The sequence below is a fragment of the Acipenser ruthenus genome, chromosome 7, assembly GCF_902713425.1.
Source record: "Acipenser ruthenus chromosome 7, fAciRut3.2 maternal haplotype, whole genome shotgun sequence".
NCBI classification, from domain to species: Eukaryota; Metazoa; Chordata; class Actinopteri; order Acipenseriformes; family Acipenseridae; genus Acipenser; species Acipenser ruthenus.
Genome location: NC_081195.1, coordinates 1,898,759 through 1,909,278, shown reverse-complemented (window position 1 = coordinate 1,909,278; position 10,520 = coordinate 1,898,759).

Genomic DNA, 10,520 nt, shown 5'->3' with positions numbered 1-10,520 from the left:
TATAGAGGTGCCCAGTAAAAGTCACGTGTTTAAAACAGATAGTTTAGTCATGGTCTACACTCTGACTACAGCATTTTTATGCATCAGTTATTTGAATTTCAGATGTCTCTCAAAAGAAAGCAATAAAGTAACAAAAAGGTACCGGTATGTATATTTATATGGAAATAAGTCTTTTATAATGCAAATATGTTTACATTCAGAGATGCAAATCCCTTAAGGGGAATTGAATTCCTGTTTCTTGTCATGTCAAAATGATCCATGCCTTGAGACTGGGTTTGTTCAATACAATGGACCTTTAATTCTACACAAATGTATTCAAGCTTTCCTTGAATGTTTCGTATTTGAATGCAGTGGTGTTCTTAAGATACTGGACTATCTCCTGTGTCAATATTAGGTCCAGGTGGAACAGAGTGCCATAAGAAGACATATATACATAGTTTATGCTTAACAGGGAAATAAATCATCATGTGTGATTTCTAGATTCTTATGCCATATGTCTTGATGGACAGTCATGAATGCTAATCCTTGTGTGTCAACACCAGTAAGCAATTCCCAAGCCACCACGTTTTGACCTGGATTAAGGGATTTGTAAAGCACCTTATTATTGTAATTTACCCTTTAAATCAATGGGAGGATTCATGTGCCAATAACTCTTGATGTAAAATACATAGGGTCTGATTTCAAACACAAGCTCATCATCCAAGGACGACAGCTGCATTTCTAACTTTTCAATATGCAACAGTCAGTTTTGCGGACACTAGTTTACAGTTGCATCTTTTTAGGCCTAATGTCAACCGGAATAGAGTTCCTCAAACAAAAAGCACGAAAAGCACTCTGATTTAAGACGATTTTTTGGAACAATTAAGAGTTCTGTTAGTAGAATTATTAGTTCCTGGAGACAGGGTGGCCCTAATCCATGAAGGCCTTTCTAAGTTATTACAGCAATTTTAAAATCAATTTGGTAGCTCACTGGTAACCAATGCAAGGGCCTAAGCACTGGAGCAATACATTGAGAAAGATGTGTGAGAGAGCAGTCTGGCAGCTGCGTTCTGGACAAGCTGAAGCCTTATAATTTTAGTGACAGGTATGCCAACAAACAAGGGATTGCAATAATAATTGCCCCCAGGATTCAGGGGTTGACTACAGATCAAAAGAAGATGCACAGTGGGCTGTATTCAGGTGGAAACTGGCTCTACTGGTAGCGCATGATTTCATTTAAATGAAAATGTGTGGGGGGGTTGAAATAATTTAAAATACAAAAAACTAAAGAAAATGACAGATCCGCCATCATACATCATTACAGGCAGAAGACAAAATACGAAGGTCGGAGCCCTTAATTTAAAGTTTATAAATAGTGCATTTGAAATGAAATGATATTGTGGCATGTGTCATTTAAATACATTACCCTGAATGTCAAGTGGTTCTCGTGTGGTATACTGTGTTCCCAAAGGGAAGCTATGGACAACACAAAACAACAGGGGAGTGCAAAGACGCGTACACATTGCTCAGCTGTGTGCTTTGTCTCCTCTTTCACCGCTCTAATTGGAATGAAGCCCTTGTTGACCTTCACGTACTGTATGTGAACACACTGACCCCTGTGAAATAATTCACAATGGGCAGAATATTACAAAAGTGTTTGTTTTGAGTTTTCTCCTTATGAAACATCATATTTCAAATTACAGGCGAGACAACACAGCATTTATTTTATATAATGTTGGGGGGAACTACAATACTAAATAAATAAAATACCCAAATACAATATATAAAAAGCAGGAACTTTGTTGTTATCAAACCAAAATGTAAACTCTAAGGAAGTCTCAAGTTATTTGACACATTCTTGAATTGGTCCCTAGAATGAGCTTGCACTGTTGACCCAGCAGTTCTCAATCACTTCACATGGCCATTCCCATTTTTAGAACTGTCAAAAAACAGAGCTGTGCTACAAAACAAGAATACCACAAAAGAGAAGCACTAAACCAGCCTGACGACAGAGCAATGAACAAACATGAACAATGTGACAACATAGGCACTTTGTTCAAACATGGAAGACTCCAGTTCAGTTTTTCTCATTAATCTGAAGTATCACACTGATGGTAACACAATTTCATGAGTACTGTTACAGTGAATAAGAAAACAATGCACATTGAAAGCCAAAAGGGTTACACTACAAGTTAATGGACTATGTGGGAGGATCTCATTATCATGGTCTACTGTTAAGAAGAGGGATTATTAGCTCTTTCAATGGTTTACTGAAGAGCTTTTCAAAAAGAGACACGAAGCATTCAAACAAGACAAGATTTTCACATTCATTCTAGCTAATTCCACCACTCGGAGTAAAAATAAATAATAATAATAATAATTGCTTTTGAGTTCCTGTTGTAATATGAGTACATCTAGATTAAAGTTCAATGAAAAGGCTACACTTTTTTTTTTTTTTTGTAGATATCTCAGTTTATTTTTTTCTTTAGTTTTGGCATTGTACATTTACAGTTATTTTACCTACAGGATATCACTTTGCGTATGTCAGAGCCCCATATTTTTCTTAAGTAACACCCCTCAATATTGGTAAGGGTTATCCTGGCTAGTGTATAACATCTTGTTTAGATTCAGTTTGTTTCATTTTCAGTTTCTGGTCTCACACCCAATGGTGTAGTCCTAAATCTGTAGGTACCGGAACACCAATAACATATTGATTCCCTTAAACAAGAATTCCATTTTTTTATGAGTATACTAAATGTCTAGTAACACACATATCATAGGTAATGCATTGATCTAATTTCTACAAGTATTTGCAAGTGTCTTTCTGCAGCTTGTCAGAATGCTTTACGTGTCTGTGTGTCAGTGGCAGAACAATGATGTCTGAGCTGCCTATAGAAAATAGTATCTGAATTGTGTTCTGGCTGGACTGCACCTCTGATCACTGATCACTGATCAGGACTGGACCAAACCCTCTCTGCAATCTAATGGAGTTCCCTTCTTATGAATGCCAAGCTCTAAATCGCATATTATAGATGTGTGTACAGCTATGGCCGAAAGTTTAGCATCACCTAGAATTTTAGGATTGAGACATAATTTATAACAAAAACTATGTGAACATAATTGAGGTATTTTACTTAACATCATGTAATAAAAGAAACTAGAAATTGTAAAAGCCATGTTAGATTTTGAAATGTCACATTTTTCAGTTTAGGTTATTTATTTTATTTTTTTTGTTAAGCATATGGAAAACCACCAAGCAGTATTTAATCCAATATGTCAACGTAACATTATTCAGGTTTAATTCGACTTTATGAAGCAAAATGAGTCAATTCTTTAGGGTGATGCAAAACTTAGCCATAGCTGTCTATTCTCTGACTGTGGGGATCCAATGTTTTTATAAGCGTTTACACCCTGTGGGAGAGCCATTCTGGGGCTCAATCTTACGGCTTATCTTTCCACGAGAACCCCTTTGATGGTATACTGTAGAACTGGTGGCACATATTATAATCCATCTGAAAGAGAAAGTGAGGAGAACTAAAGCTACAAAGACACATGTTCACTGAAGACGAAGGCGACATTATGAATATGCAAGCTGGTGTTTTTCCTTAGACAAAGGAGCAGTCATAGCCTTTGCAATGCTTTATTTAACAGCCCATGGCTTGATTGATTTTAGTGGAGTTTAAAAGATATTTGTCCACATGGTTAGATGTGATCTGTGTGCCGGATCCTTTAGAAGGTTTCTCCAGTTGCATTAAAGGGATTGTTTGTTGCGTGTAAAGTGCAACTCGAGCCCTGTGTAAGAGAAGAGGAGGACTGTTTTTGAATATAAATGTGCTGCTCTGCTCCCTTGATCTACCGACACATGGGCATGAAGAGACAATAACATTTCTTTTATCTGTTTTAAACCATACTTTGTTTGTATTACAAAGCACTTTAAGAGAAAATGTAATGCATTTTCAAGTACCTTTTTAGTAACTAATTATTTTTATACAAGAGTAGGGAGCACAGTAATTACAATAATTTGCACAAACAAAAAACAACATCTTGCTCGTCACATCTTCTCACTACACCCGGTCATATTTATTTTACGTACAAAAGTATTGTAGTGGAGTGGCGGTGTCGTGGCTAATCTCCCCCACCCCATAAGTATATTAACAAACATTATTAATACACGTCAAAACAACAAAACAACCATTTGGTGTGTCTGTATGAATGGAGCCTGGGAGGAGACACGAGAGAAAATGAGATAGCAAATTGTGCGCACAAGATACTATCCTGTGATAGTAAGATGTGAGCACGAGATTGTAAGACATGTGCATGAGATAGTAAGATGTGAGCACGAGATTGTAAGACCTGTGCATGAGATAGTAAGATGTGAGCACGAGATTGTAAGACCTGTACATGAGATAGTAAGATGTGAGCACGAGATTGTAAGACCTGTACATGAGATAGTAAGATGTGAACACAAGATTTTAAGACCTGTACATGAGATAGTAAGATGTGAGCACGAGATTTTAAGACCTGTACATGAAATAGTAAGATGTGAGCATGAGATTGTAAGACCTGTTCATGAGATAGTAAGATGTGAGCATGAGATTGTAAGACCTGTACATGAGATAGTAAGATGTGAACACGAGATTTTAAGACCTGTACATGAGATAGTAAGATGTGAACATGAGATTGTAAGACCTGTGCATGAGATAGTAAGATGTGAGCACGAGATTGTAAGACCTGTACATGAGATAGTAAGATGTGAACACGAGATTGTAAGACCTGTGCATGAGATAGTAAGATGTAAACACGAGATTTTAAGTCGTGTGCAAGAGCTAGTAAAACCAGGGCTGGATTAACACAGGGGCTTTGGGGGCTGGATCGGATTGGAAAAGGTCTGTTTTACCAAGCCGTATTGCATTGGAGGAGCAGCGACTGCCTGATCATATGACTTGACCTGCAATCAAGTCACGTGCCACTTTTGTCAGGTATGACGCATACGCACTTTGGAAAATACATTGGAGAGAAATCAACAGGAGGAAACGACCTAGGTTTATATGGATTACAGTGGGGCAATCTCCATGGAAAAAATAAAAATAAGTCTCACCTTTTTCTCACTCTATTTTGGTAGTAGTTTCGGGTTGTGTGTGTTTCCATGTAGTTTTCTTTTAGACTGAGAAATTCTTTTTCCAAATGCAAATAAATTAATTCATATTAAAATATCAAGTTCCAATTTGGCCTTGTGCGACGTAGAGCTTTCTTAAACCGGGTCGTTTAGGTTGTCTTAAACACAGACTGCCTCATTTGCCCCCCCACACCCCAACAAAAAAAAAATAATATGTCATTCCTGTGTGTGCAACAACATTAATAATAATATGTTGCTCCTATGTGTGCAACAACATTCCATAAGAAAGCGCTGTGTACTATCCTTGTATTATTTGCTAAACATTTTTTTGACTGCATATATATTTACTACAAACCTATTATACACATACATATTCGTAAGAGATAAGGACAACACATTTCCAGATAACTTGCTATTATGACAAAAGAGTCTGCAGTTTGCATTTCCCATTTTGTATTTGAAACTGCCAGTAACTAACGCTGTGGCCAATGCTCATTTTCAAAACTGCCGCTAATGCAAACATCAAATCAGGTAAAATATGACTCAGCTAAGACTGAATAATTTGACGTTAATGTTAATCAAGTGTGGTGGTAGTAAAACAGTAAAGGGAAGCAAATGAATATGCAAAGAGGGGCCCCCAAAATGATAACAGCCCCGGACTCCCATTAAACTTAATCCGGCCCTGAGTAATACATGTGCACAAGATATATTTTTGTCTCTCATGTCCCCTCCTGGGCTCCATATGTATGAGACAAAATGAGTTAATAAAATATATTCCAATTAGGTTCAGGTTTTTCAATATAATATTAAAAATAATAACAGAGTGACGCATAAATAAGTAAACATAAACACACGCATATCTATGGTTTAATTATAGATAGTATTTAAACCATATTTTTTGCTTTATTTGTTTACTGTAAAGGTTATGTATTTTAATCACACACAGATCAATGTAACGTAAAGCATCCAGAGATGATTAATAACACAAGCAAGAGAAGTATCAACATTACATACCAATAGAAAACGCACAAACATATTGTTGTTTTCACACTTCACTATGAACTGTGAAACAAACGCGACTCATTTAGACAGCAACATGATGTGTTTTTGTATATCCAAGTTTAGTTTTTGTGTTAACAGTGGTCTATTGTGCATGCTCAAGTCCAGCTGTATGAATGATAGATAACAAGCAGTTTTGTGTGAAGAACTGCATAACGGTTAAAATCTCCATGACAGCTTGTTACACAATGCCAGTCAACTTTCATTATAGAGTCTGAAAGGTTTTCCACTTCAAAGTATTTTGTATTATGGCACACATATCCTTTAAAAAGCTAATGAAGTGCCTGGAGCTCCATTGCTATACATTACAAATGATATTCCCCACACCATCAAACCACTTTAAATATGATTCACTGTAGTTAAAACTTTAGAAATGAATCAAGGGGTTAAAGCTAAAGATTAAGGATCCCATATTTACAGACAAGTTTTTTTTAATTTTTATTTTATTTTTTAATCCATTGGCATTTTAGCTTTACAGAGTGTGCCAAAATCTGCAGACGAGCGCACCGTTCCATCTCAGCCACATCAGGAAATACATGTTAAACCAAAAATGAAATTCAGGAGGAGTTAGAGGAATGAGTAACCTGCAGGTCTTGTTTTATGGAGGAACAGAACATCCATTTACAATTAACATTTGCAATCTAGGCGTTCTTGATGCTGCAGCAGATTTGAAGCTTTGCTAACTGTATTAGCATTTGGTAGATCAATTCTCATGCCAGCTGTGGAGTCTGTAAAACTCGTTGGTATAGAACTAGGATTCATGTTATTATTATTATTTATTTTTTAGCAGATGCCCTTATCCAGGGCGACTTACAATTGTTACAGGATATCACATAATTTTTACATACAATTACCCATTTATACAGTTGGGTTTTTACTGGAGCAATCTAGGTAAAGTACCTTGCTCAAGGGTACAGCAGCAGTGTCCCCCATCTGGGATTGAACCCATGACCCTCCGGTCAAGAGTCCAGAGCCCTAACCATTACTCCACACTGCTGCATGTACGTACAGTATGTATGTATGGGATATAGTGGAGTAAAGCTTATCCAATTGTCAAGAAACTTGGCAGTAACATTAGAATACAGATTCAGGGGATAGAGTGGTGTCTTCATCCATCCGTATGTATGCCACATTAATCTGGAGAATTGCTTAACAAGTTGTGATTTAGCATTTCACTGCTATCAGTAATTCCTATTTTATACTGTTCTGTAAAACTTTTGATATAGAGTATGGTCATCAACTTGATGACATCATCATACACAAGTATGTCATTTCCCTGTGGAGGGGGATAACATACTTGTGTATGATGATGTCATCTGTTTTAAACGGGAAGCATCACTGAATGCAACACTCCAGACCACTGTGACATGCGGTTACAATGTTATTCAACATCAACAAAGCACTAAATGCAACTATTCCAAATGTACAGTTCTGTATATAGATTCAAGTTTGGCAAGATTCAGGTAGCTCCAGTAGGTATCCGTATTCACATTTTTTGTAATTGCTCTTATTTGAAATCATTCTCAGCCATTTATCATACTTACCACATGCTCTTACTGGACTTTACTCATATAAGCAAATATTTTTTTTACTATAAGTTTAGCTGCTCTTAGTCAAACTCGCTCTTAAATGTCATTATTTACTGTATTCTGGATTTTGCTCTTATTTGAATTTGATGTTATTGTACTTTACAACTGCTTTTTTATCTGTAATGTGATATTCTATAATGTGATCATTTGTAAGAGATAATTTGTAATGTGATACTTTGTAACAACTGTAAGTCGCCCTGGATAAGGGCGTCTGCTAAGAAATAAATAAGTAAAACAACAGTGATTAACACTTACTCCTAATGGGCTTCAAGCTCAAGCAGCCTACTAGCATTGCTTTTTGGGCTGTGACAAACGCTGAGGTTAGGAAAACTTTGCATTAATAAGCATCGGGAGAGCATTTGAGTTTTTTCAGCCCTGTACTGTTATTGTGGATGTTTTATTCACAAGAACTCCACACTGTGATCTTTGGTTATGGTGGGAGACTATTAATGCATGGTTACTAGTGTGTCGATCTATAAACAAGAAATTCTACAAGGGGGAAAACAGAATTCATAAAAGAAAAAAAGACAATACATAAAGTGCAGTTACAGGGCAACATTCTCAAAACAGAACGTATACAAATCAATATTTTTCCCCAGAAGGAATCTCAAAAAATACATGCAAGAAATGCACAATAAAGTTATATCCCAAACCAATCAATAACAATACAACCAGCACTCACCAGAGGGTGAATATTAAACTCAAGGACACAGAGGGTCTACCAGTATGGATCTGTTAAAGGATTCTTTAACATAACATAAAACTGACACCTGCATGCGAATATTGTGAACTTTTGAACATAAAAATGATTTTTCACTCGATTCAAAACCTCCTTCATATTATGAAGTATATACTTGACAGAACTAAAGCAAACATGTTGGTTACAACATAATATATTTAACCCATGAAGGCTTTTCTGCACTTTACTTGGGCAGGTACTTCCTATCTATGGAGGAAAAAAGCAATGTACTTTCTTGTTACCTGGAATATGGTTTCTTATTTGTTGGAATGCTGTTCTTTTGGTAATTGGAAAGTGAAAATCTCCATTATATATGTCAAAACTTTTGGTTTATACTGCAGCTGTTCAGTGGTGATGGTGCCCAAAGAGGCTAATGTACAGTATAACCACACATTTCAGCACAGCCACCAACCCAAGCAATGCTCATGGAGCCTAGCTCGTGAATGTGTTTTTTTTAATGTATATAACTGATTTATGAGTAGAAAGTGCTCTTTTTGTAGTCGTAATTAGACTCGATCATTAGCTCCCTACCTGTACATAGTGGAACTGACATCATTATTTCTGTGTGTGCTTCAGAGGACTTGAGTGGATATGTCTCCTGCTACCCTTGCTGTAAGGGCTACTGGCTTATAATGAATTAATTGTTTACATTCAAGGCATTTTTCAATCATTATCATACAATGCTGTGCTACAGTGTACTGTAATGTTTTCATTGAGCAGTACATTGCAACTTGTTTTTGAAGAAGTTGGGAATGAGATGGTGAGAAGTCAAATGCAGGTCAGACAGTGGAATAACAGTAAGCATGCATACAAAACCTGTATGCTGTCAAAGCAGAAGTGGGTGCTAATGTTGTATGAATGACTGGCTCCGTTTATCTTTGGGCGGTGCCAAAAGGAAAGAAAGGTCACAATATTCTGAGGGACCAAGCAAAAAACAAACATCTAATCTCAGCATTAGAGAAACAAAAACACACATTCATGGTAACAAAATAAAACACAAAAAGGGATTTGTATGGACATGGCCCTAAATAGAGAGTGACCTACAAAAATATTTATAAACATGCTCTTCTGGTAAAAAAATAAATAAATCAATAAAAATTCTTAATATCTATTTAGCGCAATACAGAGCATCTACCTGTAACCCTCTTAATTTCACAGAACATTTCATTCTGTTTCAATGTATTTCAAACTGCATCAAAGGTGCAACTTTCACTATTATCTGCTGTATTATTGAATTGTGATTTGTCACACTTGAGAATTATTGTATTTCTTGTTCTTATTGTATGACTTATATTGTAACACTTGAATGTATTTGTATTTGCTTGCGATTGTAAGTCGCCCTGGATAAGGGCGTCTGCTAAGAAATAAATAATAATAATAATAATAATAATAATAATAATAAAGGGACACCATGCTGTACTCTTCCTTTGGAGAGCAATTGATAATTCACCAAAAGCATCAGAGCAGCTTGCTGCATGGATTCACTGGGGCTTGAAGTACCTGGACCAGCGGTACCCGTGTGAAATCAGGACATTTGATCATGCTGCTAAAAAGACAGCAGATACAGAATAGTAAAACCTCTTCAACCGTCTCCTCTGTTCCAACCAGCAATTTCTGCACTTTTAGACCCCACTTCAGAGATGTGCAGAGGACATAAACAACCTTTATCGAGTACGAAAAGTACCGTGACTGTCTGGAAATCCCTTTTCCATTTGTCACCGATTGTTTTCATTGTGCGCTGTGAACACATTGTATGTTTTTCATGCAGGACTACACTGTACTAAAGGTGAAAAAACATTCAGTTTATTAAACTAAACTGGATTTTGCATTTACTCATTGGTGCCCAAACTCAATTAGCACAAATCGTGAACTACATGTTACTTTAGGTGAGGTAGTCCGATAGTGATAATCGGGGTCTGTATAACCTGTATTGGGAGTGTATGCTGTATTGTTAATATAATCAGGCAGTAACAGGTTGAGTAATATGGCCTCAATGCCACTTTGAATGGAACTACATGAATAAATGAAATACAGAAGC